At 32.3% G+C, this 19,071-nt stretch overlaps 1 pseudogene; it reads right to left on the reverse strand.

The window, feature by feature from the left end:
- Positions 1-7,743: 7,743 nt before the first annotated feature.
- LOC149248913 (putative GTP diphosphokinase RSH2, chloroplastic) lies at positions 7,744-10,161 on the reverse strand (annotated as a pseudogene).
- Between the last annotated feature and the right edge of the window lie 8,910 nt (positions 10,162-19,071).

Consider the following 19,071-nt stretch of genomic DNA (forward strand, 5'->3'; position numbering starts at 1 on the left):
CAAAGAAAAAACTAACATCTCTTCGACAAGTGGGAACTGAAATTTTTGAGATTACCTCTACCTTAGATGCATCCACCTTGATTCCAAGACTTGAAATATGATGTCCCAAAACAATTTCCTCATTAAACATCATAAACCATTTTTCATGACTCAATGAAAGATTTGATTTTTTGCATCTAGTGAGAACTTTTTCTAGTTTATCCATTGCTTCTTCAAAATTGTTTCCATGATAGTAAAATCATTCATGTTAACTTCTACATAATCATGAATCAAGTCAAAAAAGATACCTAAAACTACTCTTTGAATGTTTGCAGGTGCAGTACATAAAGCAAAAGGAAGTACCATGTAAGCATGTGCACCCTATGGACATGTAAAATTTATTTTATATTGATATTATGGTCCGAGTTGAATTTGATTATTTCCCTTGAAACATCAAGAAAAGAAAAATATTTCTTCCCTGCTAAAGTATCTAATACTTGATTAGTGAACGGTAGCGGAAAATGATCTTTTAAAGTAGTCTTTTTTAGTTCTCTATAATCAATGCACACTCTCCACTTTCAATTCTTCTTAGGAAAAATCACTAAAGGTGAGACCAATTGGTTATATGATATTGGGTAAATGAAATTCACATTAAGCAATTTTTGTAATTCCCCCTTAACAATTTCTCTCAGATTGGGATTCATCCTTCTTTGAGGTTGTCTCACTAGTTTGGAATTTTCTTGAATGTAAATGTGATGCATATATGTATTAGGGTCAATTCCCTTCATGTCAGTATATTCCCATGCATATGCGGAGGTATGTTTGTTAAAGAGTGCAACTAGGGGCTAATTTCCCTTTATAGAAGCCTTATATATATATATATATATATATATATATATATATATATATATATATATATATATATATATATATATATATATATATTATAATGAATAATTAACTAATACTTAGTGTTGGAGAGTCATGTCTCTAAGGAAATGACAATTCATTGAAAATAGCTTATACTCCTGTAAATAACATATTTACCATAATTTACTACTCATCATAATTTAAGAAATTATTTTTGTAAAAGATGGGATAAGGAAAAAGGTGTAAATAAATATACTTATTGGGATTTATTTCCCACCATTATTTATGGGTTCTTCAACACTTTAACAAAAATGGGTAAAAATATAAATGTGAAAACTTACTAGAATTTAATTTACAAAGATATGTGATCCAATTTACACAAATACGTGTCTCTTGGGTATCTTGAGTAGAAAATTCACTTGAAACTTTTCATTTTAAAGCAATTCACTTATCATCTCATATCTTCTTGTACTTATTGATGATGTTCTATCTACATTTACTGCCAATGATGATCTAAAGTGAATGCTACTAAAGTTTTAATGTGATTGCTATTGGAATCTGTAGTAAAGTTGTTATTAGACTAATAAGACATTGAAATAATTTTTGCAAACATCAAACATGCCATAGAATTTAACATGATATCAGATCCCAAGTGAAGACAATCCCAAGGAACAAGAGAAGAAATCATTGTTGAATATTTTTTTTTGGTGAACAAGGTCTATTGGAACAATTCTCCATGGATACTCACTCTTATTTCAAAATAGACGATAAGCTCAATGAAAAATCATATTATCATGTCTGGATGATGAATCTTGATTTGACCTTGGAGGAACATTTATTTTTGGATTATGTGTAATGGAAAGTGGTGGAGCCTCCTTCAAATGCACGTATTGCTACTAGAATCAAGTATAGAAAAGGAGAGGTCAAAGATAAGAAAATATTAGTTGAATCCATTCCAAAGAAGTTAATATCTTATATTTTTATCTAGGAACTTCCAAGGAAATGTATGATAAGTTGATAGGGATATTCCCATCACAAGGAAGGATGATGATGCTGCTAAAATTCAAGAATAACCTCTTATGGATAAACCTATGCCTGATGGATCCACTTAATCCACCTCCTTGTGATCCCTCTATCTCAAATAAAATACCAATATGGCTTCGAGATACACTTCAAGATGCATAAAATCTTGTTTCCCCAAGAGGAACTTTTTGAGAGACTAAGAAGCATGCCATGTATCAAGGATACGCAACTGCCATGAATACTATCATTCAAATCGAGCCTTGCACTTTCAAAGAATATGTGAAGCACTAGGTATGGAAATATCATATGGCTGAGGAATATGAGTTAATCATGAAGAACAATGTTTTGGAAGTGGTACTTAGACGTGACCCGAGGACAAGTCCATAGTCACTTCGAAATGGATCTAAGAGATTTAACATGGAGCTGATGAAAGTGCGTAGAAATACAAGGAAAGGTTCATGGCTCATGGCTTCTCACAAAAGGAAGGAGTCAATTATGATGAGGTTTTTTCTCATGTTACTGGATACACCACCATACGATCCATAGTTTCTCTTCCTGCAAATCAAGGATGGAGTCAACATCAAATGGATGTCAAGACCACATTATTACATGGCTCACTTAAGGAAGAAGTCTACTTGGAACAACCTCAAGGTTTTGAAGATAAGAATAGAAAAACTCATGTATGCAGGTTGAAGAAATCACTTTGTGGGTTAAAGCAAGCCCCTAGGGCTTGGTATGAGAGGATTGATAGCTATCTCATGGATCTAGGATTTACAAGGAGCTATGTTGATCAAACTTGTACTTCAAGATTGAAAAGTACATGCCACTTATTTGTTTCTTATATGTTGATGATGTATTTCTCACAAGTGCAGACCCTATCATTTATCAATGTAAGAGGGAGTTGACTTGTGAATTCTAGATGAAGGAACTAAGATTGATGCATTACTTCCTAGGCTTGAAGGTCTGGAAAATGCCAGGTGAGATTTTCCTGTCTCAAAGAAAATATATTATGAATTTGTTAGAAACATGTGGCATGATGGACTGCAATTCTATGAATACACCAAAGGAACTAAATTTCAAGAATCTATGTGGAAGATTCATTGGTCTAGTTTTGGAAAATCCTACCAAATATAGATAACTTGTGGGAGTATTGATGTTCTTGGTGAACACATAACCTGTAACATGCTTTTTTGTTAATATGTTGAATCAATTTATGTTTAAGCCTCATCAAGTAAATTAGGTTGTTGCAAAGAACCTTTTACGATATCTTCATGGTACTATCAACCATAGACTAAGGTACACTACAGTGGATATGAGATTACATGGATATAATGATGTTGGTTGGGCTAGCAATGTGGTGGACAGAAAAAGCACATCCAGATGTTTTTTCTCTTTTGGATCTACTTCCATCTCATGGATGAGCTGAAAATAAAATTTTCTTGCACTAAGCACCATTGAGGTTGAATATATTACATCTAGTATGGCTTATTGTGAAGCCTTTTGGTTGAGGAAGCTCTTCAATGACCTATTTGAGCACGTGCTAGATAGCACCTTCATTTATTGTGATAATCAAAGTGGGAGTCGCCTTTCATAAAATCTTTTTTTCCATGACCAATCCAAGCATATTGATATTAGGTATCATTTAAACCAAAATATGGCACAACGAGGAGTGATAAGACTATAACACATCAGGATGGATGAATAGGTTTCTAACATCCTAACAAATCCTTTGGGATAGACTAAGCTATTAGCCTTCAAAGAGAGACTTGGAGTCATGGAAAGACCCTCCCATGAGGGTCCCAATTGAGTTGGACACTGAACTTTGGGAGCTCTGGGGGGCCTGAGGTACTTCTTAGAGCTATATGAGCATAGGGTGAGTGGTTCACCTTCCCTTATGGAGTACATACCCCAGCATGTGAGCATAGGGTGAGTGGTTGACCTTCCCCTATGGAGTAGACTATATGAAAATAGGTTGAGTGCTTCACCTTTCCTTGTGGAAACCTAAGTAGACATTCTAACCTTGTAGTATGGGACTCTTGGGAAGTACCTCTCACTTGGCCAATGAGAAGGGAAAAGTGGTTGGGGTTAATTAGTACTCCTGACAGATGCGTCGAGTACTACTATATTCATTATGACTAGGATGCATGATTTTCAATGGCTTGGTCACTGAGGATCAAGCCTAGTAGAGGTTCTATTCATAGACATGTGGACTTGCCTCTTTCATTTTGGAAAGAGTGGCAGGGTCTTGTGATACACCCTCTTTTAATCCTTTCCTATTGGACTATGATATGAATCTTCAGTAGAGACCAGACAAGTCGCAGATATGGCACATTATTGACACAATAGCATAGCCATGGATGAACGATGACAGGTGAAATTCCTTCACTAGTACAAAATGGCTAATTAGTTACTAAAAAATGATTAAAATTTGCATATAAATGACCATTTTTCAGTCAGTGACCAATAGTATCTAATTTACAGTATCTTATAACACGACCAACTTTTAGTTGTTTTTAGCGTATTCATTAATTGGTTGTCTCAATTTTATCATCTAGTAGTATATTCAGTCATATATTTGGTAATTAATTTAGTTATTAGTTGCCACAATTAATCACCAAATATACAACAAAATATATTACTATATGATCTCCCATGAAAATCAATTAATGACCAAAGAAATACGACCAAAATGTTGGTTGTGTTATAAGATACTGTAAATTAGCTAGTAATAGTCATATATATGCAAATTATAGTCATCGTTTCAAACCAATTAATGACCAAAGAAATATAAATAAATTGTGGCGCGTTATAAGATATTGTAAATTAATTATTAATAAGTTGTATATATGCAAAATTTAGTTGTCATTTGTATTTACAAATTTATCATTTCCAGTAGTCATTTACCTTTTTCTTTGTAGAATCATATTCATTATATAGATGATTGATTTAGTAGTTTATATTCATTTCATTTACTTTCATTCATAATCATTGTAAATGACTAATTTAGTCAAATATTCATTTTTTTGTGTTCATCATTAATTAATACAAACTACTAATTTAGTAGCTTTAGATTGATTTTATGTGTTCATTATTAATCAATGTATATTAATTAATATGATTTTGTGACTAAATTTTAAAAAACAAATGACATACAATGTGCATGTTCATCTAAAATGAAAACGCAAAGTTACATATGTTAATTACAATACTAAATATTATCAAGTGCAACTATAAATAATTTCAACCACATAAATTATATTATATAAATGTCAAGTATTACAATATGAGTTTCCAACTTAATATTAGTTGAACTACAATTTACACATGAAATATTGTTTCATCACTTTGAAACATTATCATTGTGTTTCTAAGGCATTGCAGGTGAATTCACCAACTCTGAATACTTTATCATTAGTCTCTACGTATGTGTCTTATGCGGGATATTGGCTATAAGGGTATCACTAGACCGGTTCTCTTATCTCTCTCTTTTTGCATTTGTCACTTCAATGTTATTGTTTTGCTCTTTCTTCAATTCCTGCTTCTTACCATCAATATTGATTTCATCTTCTGAAACAAAAGATGATACATTAAAGAGTATAATACATAAAAGATGATGAACTATGCAATATAAACTAATGTAGACTATAAATGATTTATATGACACATACCTAAACATCAACAATGTTAATGGAAATTTTCCCTATAAAAGCTAGAAACCCGAACAAGTTTTGTTCAGTTGAGTAATGGTGGACACTATGAGGCTAGTGACCTATATAAATGAAGGAAATAAAATGTCACCATAGAAATTAACACCTTAGTAACTTAGTATTCAACCTTCAGGAAAATCTTATGCACAATCATGCCAGCTAAGTTACATGCTAAAAATCTCAAGTTGTAGATAACTTGTGAAAACAAATAATTTGAGGTGTAAAGTCTAATCCTTGTCGTTTTATTTGCAAAAACATTTCATTTTATAAAGCATGAACTTGGTCAAGTACATAAACAACTTGTGCTCAAATAACAACATGAAAGTAAACTTTTCTAATAGCCATGAAAATATTTTAACACAAAACAACTAAAAGGATTTTAATTAATATTGTGTAATAATAATCTAATATCCAAGCTTTGGATGTTGTTTAAATGGACATGATACCAAATATTTTCAATTTCATAGTTGAAAGACAAAACAAAATCAAAGGAAATGATCAAAATACAAACAAGCAATAAAGAGAGGATATCATGGAATGGACATTGTAATTATAAAAATATGTTTACATGTCGACCAGTGTCTTGTCTAGCATTCCTAAAACATTTGTTTCCCAAAATAGCCATGAGGTGAAAGAATCACAACATTAAAAACCATAGGAATCCCTACTAGAAACATTTCCAAATTCGATGGATCAAGTGCTTGAAAGATCTCCAACAACAAATGAATCATATCCAAGACATGCTCTACATTGTCTCCCCATCCTTTTTCCAATCCCATTTCCTGTAACCTACCCAAACCAAATTCAAGTAACAATCAAACAAAGGAATTTACATTTCTTTTAATCTTATATATATATATATATATATATATATATATATATATATATATATATATATATATATATATATATATATATATATATATATATATATATATATATATATATATATATATAAACTTTGAATCTAATTTGTTTCAGGAACATATTAATTCATATTTAAATCCTTCATGTCATGAGATGGTATCAATCAAGTAGGACATTAGAAAAATCGACCTCAATGAGGTCCTTAAACAATTCCTACAATATCAATATTTTCCTTGTTGTGATATCTTGGGTAGAAAAAAAGAACATATCTACAAAGGAAAAATCCATATATTACTTGCGTTCAAACTTTGTATGGTGTATTCTTACGTAGCTTTTTAAGGTGTTCCTCTTCCTTTACCAAAGAAAATTGTAGCTTGGTTAAACTTTGTATCCTTTCATTCAACATCAATTTCTACAAGATAAATGTCACACATTATTATTTCCCATTTCTCATCATGCTACAAATGATAAATTGAAAGTCACATAAAACCAAGAGAAAACCCTTTTCTAACCAAAACAAACAAACAAATTGTGCCTCTAATAAAACTTCACGCCTCAGAAATTACTTTTCCACATGCTTAGGCTAAAGGGGAGATTATTTGAATAATATTTAGGTCATACTTAATGGGATATCCATATGTTTACAGTGATGTCAATTTGGTGTTAAAATAAATATATAAATCTAGGTTATTATCAGTGAAATTCAAGTATAATTCAGAAAAAATAACGTCATTGCAAGGTAGTGGAGAGAGAAACATATTCATAATTAGGATTCTCTATTTTAGTTTGATTTGAGTTGAGTTTGTATTTGAATATATAGTTTTCTCTAAAGAAGTGAAATAGAAAGATGAGAATTGAAATAGCCCAGACAATCCCAAGCCTTCCTCTCATGGTTATCCATACCTATCTCCTAGCCTTGTTAAAATAATATGCTTTAAATTATTCAAAGAGGGATGAATTTGCTACAAAAAATTGTGATTAGCATGATATTTATTATAAGCTCCACAAAGAAATTTTTTAATAAGGTTTATCTCTAGTGGTTGGGAGGAATGATTTTTATCCTTCCCACCCACTTTCAATTTCCATAAGTGACACGTTGAGCTCACAACAGGTATATTGTTGTAATGACATTGAACCTTGTTGTTAACTGACATTCAACAAGGTAAATATTTTGGTCTCCATTATTTCTAATTCACTCCAAAAACAATTGGTTAGTTGCTACATAAGTGATGTCACAACTACAAATTGTGAATTATTTCCTAGCACATGGCCCGTTTCATCTTGGCATTCATCTTCCTTACCAAAACATTTGACTTATTTATTTCTTGTATTCAGTCAAAAATGTATGTGGCATTGACAGAATCAATTCAAATAAATCACCCATTTTCATCTTCTAACAAGGATCACTAACGGTTTTGTTATTCACTCTTGGCCTCATCTCCTCTTGTATTGGAAAACCATATGATGTAAAAAGTGAACTCCCATAAGATATTTTGTCTAGAAAATCCTTCACAGTTGAATTTGGAGGTATTTCTTGCACATTCATATGTTTAACAGTAATAATCAATCATTTATTCATGAAATTGATATGATGGTAGAAATTCATACATAAAATATAGTGTAAAAGATTAGCAAATCAATTTCAAAACAAGCAGATTGCAAAGAAACTACATCATAATATGGTGTTTTTAAGAATACCATACTCACTTTATCATATTCCAACATAATTACAAGGATACCATCATTTGTGCCACATGGTGGGCTACAAATTTTATCCATATGTGGGAAGCCATCTATATGGGAAGGGAAAGGGTAAGGTGGTATCATGTCTACATCCTGGGGAGATAACCGCAGTTCAGTGTCCATAATCTCACTGTTCCACGTTAGCACCCATCTTGTTCACTCGACCAATGTGAATAATTAAGGAAGAGTGTGTTGCTTCACCTTACTTGTACCTCCAATGTGCAACAACTCCAAACTCAACTTGTTGATGCATTTCTTTAGTCTGTATTTGTATTTCCAGTGGAAGACCAGCATTCCCAAAAACAGCGATATGTAAAGAATGATACCTAAATTGTTTGGACCACAACAAGTGTTAGGCTAGTAACCCCAAAAAATCCCATTGGTTTGTGCCTAACCTAATCTATAAATGACATAACTTCAATAGAGTAGAATGATGTATTATGCTTGAATAATTAAAATGGAATACTCACACTAGAATTCTCATTAATTTTTGGGTGCTTAACATAATCCTTTAGCTTCCGAGGAATACTCAACCATAAATGGTGAACAATCTGTAGTGTAGCATAGCAACCAACCTCATCTAAGACAATCAACCAAAGACCACATAGGTCATGGATTTCATCAATTCTCTGCTTATTCCTGAAATTCCCAATGAACTAGAGTGAATCAACAATAAATGTTATAATTAATTAAGTTCAAAGCTTAAAAAGGAAATGGCTTCTTACAACACATTTTGTGCAAAGAACAGAGAAATCCTACTTCAACATCTAATGATGAATGGTGTACATGCTCTTAGGTCTACCACATAAATCATAATAAGATATGTTTTCCTTCTTCAAAGTTTTATCCAACTTTTGGATTATAGGCATGATAGTTGCTTCCCTAAAGCCTTCAACAAACCTGGAAGAAAGCTCTCCATACTCCCTTGGCTTCAAATATTTGAAGTAGAGGTCTTCTAATTTAGCTTTCCAACTCCAAATTCCAAGTCGGTTGGCTAAGGGAGAAAAAATCTCTAGTTTCTCTTCTGAAAATCATTGTCATTTTGAAAAAGGTATAACTCCTAAGGTTCTCATTTTATGCAATTTATTTTCCAAATCGACCAAGACTACCCTTGCATCCATCATTGCAAGAAACATTGTGTGGAGATGGTCTACTTCAACAATTTTACTTGTTGTGCTCTTGTCACAAAAATCTTATTGAACAAACTTATTCTAGACACATGTCAACATGAAGCTGACCATTAATTAAAGATGTAAAAATTCAACAACTTAAATTACCACAACAAATAGATTTAACATCAACAAAGGAAAATAATATACAGGGGAAAGGGACATCTACAAGAGAAACAAAAAAATTAGTAAAACATTGATACTATACTATCAGTGCCTCTCTCGAAAATGAAGAGACCCAAATGGAACACATGATACATTTTTTGTAAATGATTAACATAAAATGAATTTTGTATGAAATGAAACTAGCAATGAATATTAATCACGACAGTGCATACCGCTTGTACTAAATCTGCCACTTCATTTCCAAAGATGTCAAATAACTCATCATAGTCCATGTATGTATCATCAAGTGTGTCATGGATCAACCCAACAACTACAACAACCTCACATGATCCAATGGTTGCAAGAAAAATTTATGTCTCCACACAGTGCTTTAGGTATGGATAACCACAAACAATACCAAACCTTCCTCTAAAATAAGCAACACAGTTTTATGGATACAAGGTATATGAGATTGACAAGCATCCAATACTATCAAATCTGTGGTTTCCTAAAAATAATTTGATGACCAAGAAGCCACAAAAAAATTATGTTGATGCTAATTAGCCCCCAGTAGCTTGGACAAGCATTGTAACATCTAGATATGAGTCATAGACACATTTAGAAAATTCATAAATACCTCAAGGTAGTGTAAGGCTAGATAGAGTTGTGTTATTACAGACAACACTCATGTACCTCATCCAGAAATTTTGAAGTGGATTAATGAACAATGTGTAACAAATATGGATTTGATATTTCCTTGTTTTAGTCATTTTTGTCTACTAATAATTTTTTCATAAGGGGAATTTTCATCTCCCTGCTCAACACTCCTCTTCATAACCCCAAGGGTTCTTATGGATAATCTACTTTAATATTTTGAGAGACATTGAAGCTCCCATCCCATTTTCATTATGTAAGAGATGGGGAGGTGAGTGAGGATTTTTTTGATTGGTGGTCTCGGAGTCTTCTCACATTTCATCTATTTATCCCTCTTTCTCTTTCCATCTTGTAAATATTGCAGCAACATAGGAGGTTGATTTTGGTGAACTTGAGAAGTCAGTCTAAGGACTTGTCATCTTGTGAATTTCACTTTCAGAGTTATTCATGCAAGTCTTTCTCTTTTAACCAATGGAGTTACTCTTCTATGTTGAATGCTTAATCAATTAGATAATATTCTTTCATGTTAATGTTTCTTTGTGGAAATCTTATTAATCAACAGGATTGCAATTAACTAATCTATTTTGTAGATTTTATTCTTCTCTTTCTCCATTCACCCAATTTAATAAGGCACCAGTGAATTTTTTACTTAAAACCATAAAAATATTAGTTCTAATTTTTAGCATGCACTAGCCCAAAGTGACAAAAAGCTAGCTGAGGTGAAATTTGGCTAGTTTATTGCTGCTACACCCAAGATATCCTTGGTGTTTCTGTGCTAGATTATTGATGACCTATTATCCACTATTTTTCATAAGGATAGCACATGTGATTTTTCATCATTCAACCAGGTAGCATAGTGATTCTAGCTTTCCAACAGTTGGAAATATGAAAAGCTCTATTGGGAAATGACACTTGTGTGCACAAGTTTCAATGCATAATTCCAAAGTAAATAATATACTCATATGAACAGTGCATCTTGTAAACCCATGATAAAACCATCATTTATGGCACCAAATAAAGTTACAAGAGGGAAAATTTAAATACATATCTGCTTGATATATAATTTTGATGAGTACAAGAATGAAGTAGGCAGCAGTATGAAGGATAGTTTCAAAAGTTGAACAACAAATTTCAAAATGGTTTTCCTCGAGTTCATTCCCATCATAGTAGCACTGATTGGATAGTTGAGGATGCAAAGGACAAAATCAACTAACTATTGGAGGGAAAAAATGATAGGCTATTGAATTTACTGTAGGAATGTTCAAGTGAATGTTTTATTGCAATAAATCAGATGATTAAATTTTTCACAAGGGTAGCTTGATGACTTGGCCTTAGATATTCCCAAATCTATGGAAAGGTTTGCAATTTGTGTTGAACAGGAAAAATTGAATGGCTAGCTTGTGCCATCTTTCACCTATGGCACAAAATCTGATCCCACAAAGTAAAATGGGGACATGTCTTCATGAGCTCAAAGATATTTTCATGCCTCTCTCCATATGGCCAGTAGACCTAGTGTTAGTAAATGGCCAAGTATGGTTGTAGTATTCATCTTTGAGGGGATCTTTGGAAAGTTCATTGAATGGTTTCTGGAAGGGTTGCATTTGTATTTTAAGGCGTGATTAGAAGAATTCAGAGAAGCAGTGAAGAAGGAGAGACAAGAAAATAGAGTATGGCACAAAATTATTGGCAGCAGCAGAGTATGGCACAAAATTATTGGCAACAGTAGATCAGAGTGTTTCCTCTATCATATTTTAACATAAGCAATGTATGGCAGAAAAAAGTAAACTAACGAAGCTCAACATGACTTTGTTGTAGGTCTAAAAGGGGTATGTGGGACAAAGACCCCAACCATTGAGGCACCTAAATTTGGATAATATTTGACATATATATGTGTGTAACATTGGATTATAGTTACCCCTGTTTGAACTAAATTTGGTTCATTTGATTTATGTTTGCATTGAAGGAAAAGGGTTATCCTATAGATCAGGTATTTTTCGTTCCATAGCAAGAAGTGATGTATTATGTTTACTATTATAATATTGCAATCCAATTCAAGGTCATGTTCATAGATAATCAATAGGCCACCCTTGAACTATTTCAATTACCAACCATCAGAAGGCTAGGTTCATAGAGGGGAATTTTCCACCCCATAAGCTTGGAAGGAATCAAGGTACGGAAGCACAGTAAAGGTAAAGGTAACCAGCCCTCCCCCTAGCAACTAGTTTGAAATGTAGTTAAATTCCTTTCTTAATTGTGACTCATAGAAGCACCAGATGTGGAAGTAGGAATTATGCCTCCAAATTTACTTTGATTGGGAGATTTATCTAACCATGAGGATGAAGATGCTCTCGACTGATTGTTTGAAGGGAAAGAGTTATAGTCAATGTCAATTTAGGCATTTCACGGGTGGATTGGGCTTTTTTAGGCCTACTAATTATAGCCTCTAACACAATATAATGCTTGGTAATAAGATTCTTATAGACAAAAATTATAACAAGTCATGACCTTGAAGGTTGTGGTGTCTGCATAATTGACTCCTATAAAACCTTCCATACATTCTATAAAGCAAATTGGATTAAATCTAATCAACTCTACTAAAGGAAAGAATTGAAAAAATTATGAATGAAACACAATTTTTGGGAAAGAATGCTTGTACCAATTAAAAAGAGAAACTTACAACATCATACCTCAAGTTGATGCAAGCCTATCGACTCCTTTATCTTGGTCCTCCTTTACCTAAAACTAATCATTTTATCACCAAAAGATCAATACTCATTGAAAAATCATAACCATATCATATGGATCTTTGCTTTTCTCCCATGGAAGGCCTTGTTAAATAGATGGATGGGAGATTTGAGGGAATTAATATCTACACTTATGACTCAAAGAAATGCAAGTTACAAGGTCTACAACTCGACTCATCCACCTCACTAAAATGATCTCTTTGAAACAAAGTCCATCTAGAGGATGTCTCTAAAAGCTACAACACTATCACCCCCCTTGAATGGTGCAGGAAGGGATACTATCTCCCCCCTTGTAACAACCCTGGGTTAAAAGTTTATGTAACAAAGTTAATAAAGAAAAAATAAGACCAAGGTCATGGGACATGTATTCCAAGTTGAACATTGGGTAAAGTATCCTAGTGGGCATCACTTTTTGTTTATTATGGCTAAGGGAAATTGACAAAGGCTTTGAAAAGGAAAAAGGGCATTATTGGCATTTTATTTATGAAAATAAATGAAATTAGGAGAAAGGTGAGGTGAAAGGTCACAGGTTGCATGTGAGGAGGAAATTGAAGGAAAATGGACGAAAATAAATAAATTAGAGGAAATAATAATAAAAAGACATCATAGCACTAATTTGGGGGCTTTGTCAGTTTTGTTTTGTAATTTGTTTTAGAGAGGAGAAGAGTACCAAGAGGAGAAGGAAAGTAAGGAAGCAAAGGATGGAAAATAAAAGAAAAGGAAAGCAAGGATCAAGCAAAGAAGAGTTGGATCAAGCGGCTTCAACAGGAATACTTGCAGGTTATAGGTTGCATGTAAGATTTCCTGACTAGTTTTGGCATGCATGGTATATGCATGTGGGTATTTGGTTTATTTTTTTTCGTTGGCATGGGTTTTGTCGAGTTTGACTGTGGTTTCAACCTTGCCTTTCCATTTCTGGATAGCCATGGTGTGATGGGATTCATTCTTGGTTGAGATTTGGATTATCAAAAGGTTTTGGATTTGGGTGTGGTGGTCTCAGGAAAATCCCAAGGGTTAGGGGTGGAGATGGTTTTCTCCAAGAAGCCCTCGACGAGTGGGTGGAGATAGGAAAATTCCTAAAGGGATGGTGAAGGAATTATGAGGCATCCAAGCTTGATTTGGTTTTGTGATATTTGGACTTGTTTCGGTGAGATCATATTAGTGTGAGGGTGGAGGTTGTTTAACCTATGGATTCCTTTGTTTTTTAATGGATTGGTTTATCCCATGAGATCCCACATTCATACTTGGAATATGGCATGAGGGTGATTTGCTGAAAGAAAGATCTGATTTAGCCCAATCTATGGTCGAGTGGTACGTGGAAGTCCCTAACTTGGTTGCCCTTTTCATATGTTAATAAGATTTAAATTCCTCTTGTATTTCATGATTAATTATGCTTTTTATTATGTCGCTTTAATGGTTGTTCTATCATTGTTATTATTTTCGTTATATTTTGGTTATAAGCATGGTTTTTATGACAAATTCTAAGTGGGGCTCTTAACATGAATTTATTGGTAAATGAATGGTTATTGAATGCATGACCTAATAGATGTTATTGCAGCTATTGTGAGATGGCATTAGACCTTCTTGATGATTCTCAGATAAGTTTTAGATCTCTATGTTCAGATATGCATTCATGACATTTAGATCACATGTTCATTATGGGTTTGACGAAATGATTGTCATGGTTATACCTGGTTAGGTCAAGTCCTTGTCTAAGTTTTGCGTTACAAGTTTTTTCCTTGTGTCATTTATCATTTTTGGAAGTTCTATCATGTTCTAGGCAAAGATATCGATGGAATCAACCCTATGGCACATGAGTACGAGACCACCCCAGTTGTCAATTCCATTAGTCATGAAAAAAATGTATATTGGACAATGCAATATAATTGGAAATCAATTTTATTATATATGAATAAGAGACCCATCATCTAATAAAATGGGTCATTATAAAAGTCCACAATAATCATAATGCATCCAATATGTAATTATTACACTTATTGGTAACCTATTGACATCAAATTCAAACAATATATCCACTATCTTAAATAAAATTTCGATATGTAATTGGTGTACTTATTGGCAAGATGTCCTCATGTAATTGATACAATATGTCAAGGACATTAAACAAAATCCCTAATTTTTACAAGAAAGAAAATGCAAAACATACAACTTGCGATAATATTAATTTAATTTACACTCATCACTTACACTGTTATCAACACTCAAATGCCATGCATGCCACATTTATTCATCACTTGCAGGTGATATTATACTTGGGTCATTTAAACTAGTGTTTTATTATGAGTTTGTGTGATGCTCATTCTACCTTTTAGTTACACAATACACCTTTTCTTTCCTCTTTGTGAAACTAAAATAGTCGTGTAACAACTTTATTTACCAAGGAAAATTTATTTGATTATAATACTAGACTAGGGTTCAATCTTAACTTGGAGTTCTATCATATAGATTAAGGATTAAAAGTGAGACCCAGAATAAGTTAAAAATTGCAAAAAAAATATATATATATAAATAAAATAAAAAATAAAATAAAAAATTGTTGAAAATATATGTTATGATCCTTGAGAATAATCCAAATATTGATTGAAATCAAGTAAACCTAGTCATTAAACATGTATATGACGAATACAGATTATATGTCTATCTTATCCACTGAATTTATTTAATTATATTAATTAAATTTACTTCATTTCTTATCCATTATTTTTATTTCCATAATTATATATAGCATTTTAGGATTAGAAAATACTGGTTAACTAGATAAAATAATCTAGTCACTAATGTCTTTTTATGAGTACTTTTTATATACCAATTCACCGACTCAAATAATTACTAAATATAACTAAATTTGGTGATTTTCGTACCCATTGATTAATCCAAATATATGTAACACTTAATATTATAAAATATTATCTTCTTTTGAAACCTATAAGTAGTAAATAAGAGTATCTACATAGTAATATTTTCAATTTAATAACTTCTATAAAAATTGATTTTACTGTAATATAAATATTATTTATTTTAATAATATTATGTAGAATTCTATTCCCATATTTTTTATTTTTATTTTTAAGTTTTTTTAGAATTTTAATTATTATTTCATATAATATTATAGTTTAAATTGATTTTATTTATTATATAAATAAAAAAAAATTAATTTAATTCAAAAATATTAATTATTAAAAAAAATTGGGTCAAATCTTAATTATTAATTTAATTTTAGTCAAACTAGTTGTTATTTTCTAATGGCTAGTTAGCTGCTCTCTTTATCTATTTAATTCATTGCATTCTTCATCTTATCGTGAAGATGGACTACACTAGTTGATTGGTTCTAAATGTGTTATCTCCTATGTGATTTTTACCAAAAAATGTCGTTATAATTAATATGAATCACAGAAATCTAAATTCAAGTAAATATACATATTGTAAATTTTTTATTTAACAATTCAGTCACTTTTCTACCCAAAAATACTATTCATTTCACTTACACTTATTCCTATTTCATTTCTAGTATTACACTTATTCCTATTTGATGTAATCTAGTAGCAGTTATGCGTATCGATAAGATTGATGTAATCTAATAGCAGTTATGTGTACCAATAAGATTGATATACATTTCGATTGATGTAATGTAATAGCAGTTGTGTACCAGTAAGATTGATATACATTTCGATCATAGAAATTTACATACCACAAGGTAGGTCACTTTACTTGATCGAACATCTAATAATGGCATCATTTTGTTCAACTCCCAGCTGAATGAGAGTGTTACCATGCATGGTCATATGAACAGCTAGACAATGTTGCAAGTAGGGTTATGAATTGTAGTGCATGGCAATCTTTACGCTCAAATAGTCGAGAGTTCAATTCAGTGTATCACATAGTTCTAGGGTTTCTCCACTTGAAATGGTTGAGTCGGGTCAACTAGGAAACTATGGTTGAACCATGGTTCACTACTAGCACATGAAATTCCTAACCGTGGAAACTAATGCTTTTACTCAATCTTGGTGTGAAATTCCTAACTATGGAAACTAATGCTTTTACTTAATCTTGGTGTGTTACTGTAAGACATAGCTCTGATGTGTGTTCTGATTAATGGTCAGACCATTCTCCTATGGAGGTATCGGGAATTTATCTCGAGTATATTTTCGGAGTAACCTCCAGAATATGGTGAAGGTGGTTGATTCCAGTGATAATTACTCTAGAGATAGAAATTAATGAACTCTAGCTATCAAACTATTGACACAGACCTCAGAGTAATGGAGCTCTATCAATTTTTCATATGGGTGATCTTTACACAATCAATGCACATGCAGAGTGCAAGTCTCCACAGCCAAGCTAGAAAGGAGTGAATTGTTCCTTCAAGATTTGATACGGGATGTCTCCCACACAATTATTTGAAGATTTTTAGGTTTCAAGTTACGTTTCCATGTTCATATATGCAAGCAGAGGAAACGATCTTACCACAACGTTGGACAGACTATAAGGATCCTTGGAATTCCTTTTCAATATACCTTATCATCTCTCGAGGCTTCCAACACGATTTCCTTGACATTATCAGTATACATATATGATTAAATTCCTAGATTGTTATTTGATTGCAACTATAAGCGTCAGCATTGTCTATATTATTTAATTACTACACTAAAAGTGCAGCTAGGTTCACAGCTAATATTCAACCGGTATTTTTGAGGCATGCACCAGTTCCTTAAATCTTCCTTTATGTGGCCAAAGAAGATTTTCAGAAACATTAGATTCAATACTTTACGAGTACACCTAAGGGGCTCTGGTTGTAAAGGACACCAAGGCAACCCCATTCATCATGAATTTCAGTGATATACCGAGTAGAGGTATCGGTAACTCAATTATAAGAACCCATTGTATTTTGAAAGAATCGATGCTTGGTTCTTATATTGGATATAATGGAGTGGTATTAAACCAGGTATTTTATTCATGGAACAAGCATGTTGTGACTATGAATTGATATACTATCAATGAGATTAAGTGAAAGGGTTTCAATATGTGGACTCTCAAGGTGTTGATATTCGGTCTCATTAATACAAAATTACAAATAGTATTCTTCCATCTATCTACCATATAGGTTTATTAAACACAGGGTAAGTGGTTTATTAAACACAGGGTAAGTGCCATATTTTTAGCAAGGATTCAAGATACACAAGGTTACACCAACAAAATAATCACATTCAAACTTTCTAAGAAATATTTTTTGACCTGTATAAATCAAGAAACTATAATCCAACATTTTACTTGAGGCATGACTAGTATCGATGATGACGGTATTACTGCATTGAGTTCCAATGGTTCCAAAAATCATTTTTAGTGCATTGACTAGGTGGATTGCATCTCATAGGGAATTTCTCTCAAAGTAGGAAATAGGACTAGAGAATAGTCATTGTCGAACTGCATACTGCATCATTGTTACAAATTTCCTTTTTCAGTTAAACACCAAAAATAAGATAACTAAGATAAACCTAATGGTTAACTATAATTCAGGATCGTATCACTATACTCCATTACAACAAAAATGTCATCAAACCAAAGGGTTATAGCTCGTCAAATTGATTTCATGAGATATGATTTTTCTCCTTTCATTAATATTATTACAGAAGGAATTCACTCTTCATTAATTCCATTTTTAAATATAATTTTGTGAAATGTTTTCGTTGTTTCATTTTAATGCACCTACTTTGGTAGATGAAAGGAAAGCAGAAATAGAATTTAGTTATTCATTACCAATCCAATATAGAGTGCCAGGAGGATTCACATTATAGAGTGGTTTAATTATTCAACTACTGAATAATTTTACATTGGTATAGTATTCCTATAATATCTTACATGCTTAATGGTTTATGATATGGGTGCAAAGCAACCATTGCATTATTAAACACATAACTAACAATGTAACAAGGAAGAGGTGTACACTAAGATTGAATTTACATTATATATTTATAAGATATTATAATTTTACTCTTTACAAAATTTTATATATATAATTGGTTTCTTTAGTGATTCATACATTATTTTCAATATTAGAATGGTAGTTTGTTGTCTATTATAAATCAAAATGACAATTTAATATTGTAGTTGATGATCACCATTATTGTAGTTTAAGTATCTACGAACAAAGGTTATATGACACATTTGATTCAACATTATGCAATACTATTATAT

Source organism: Pinus tabuliformis, chromosome 7 (assembly GCF_031772625.1).
Source record: "Pinus tabuliformis cultivar Carrire ecotype Pingquan chromosome 7, CPIR1, whole genome shotgun sequence".
Lineage (NCBI taxonomy): Eukaryota > Viridiplantae > Streptophyta > Pinopsida > Pinales > Pinaceae > Pinus > Pinus tabuliformis.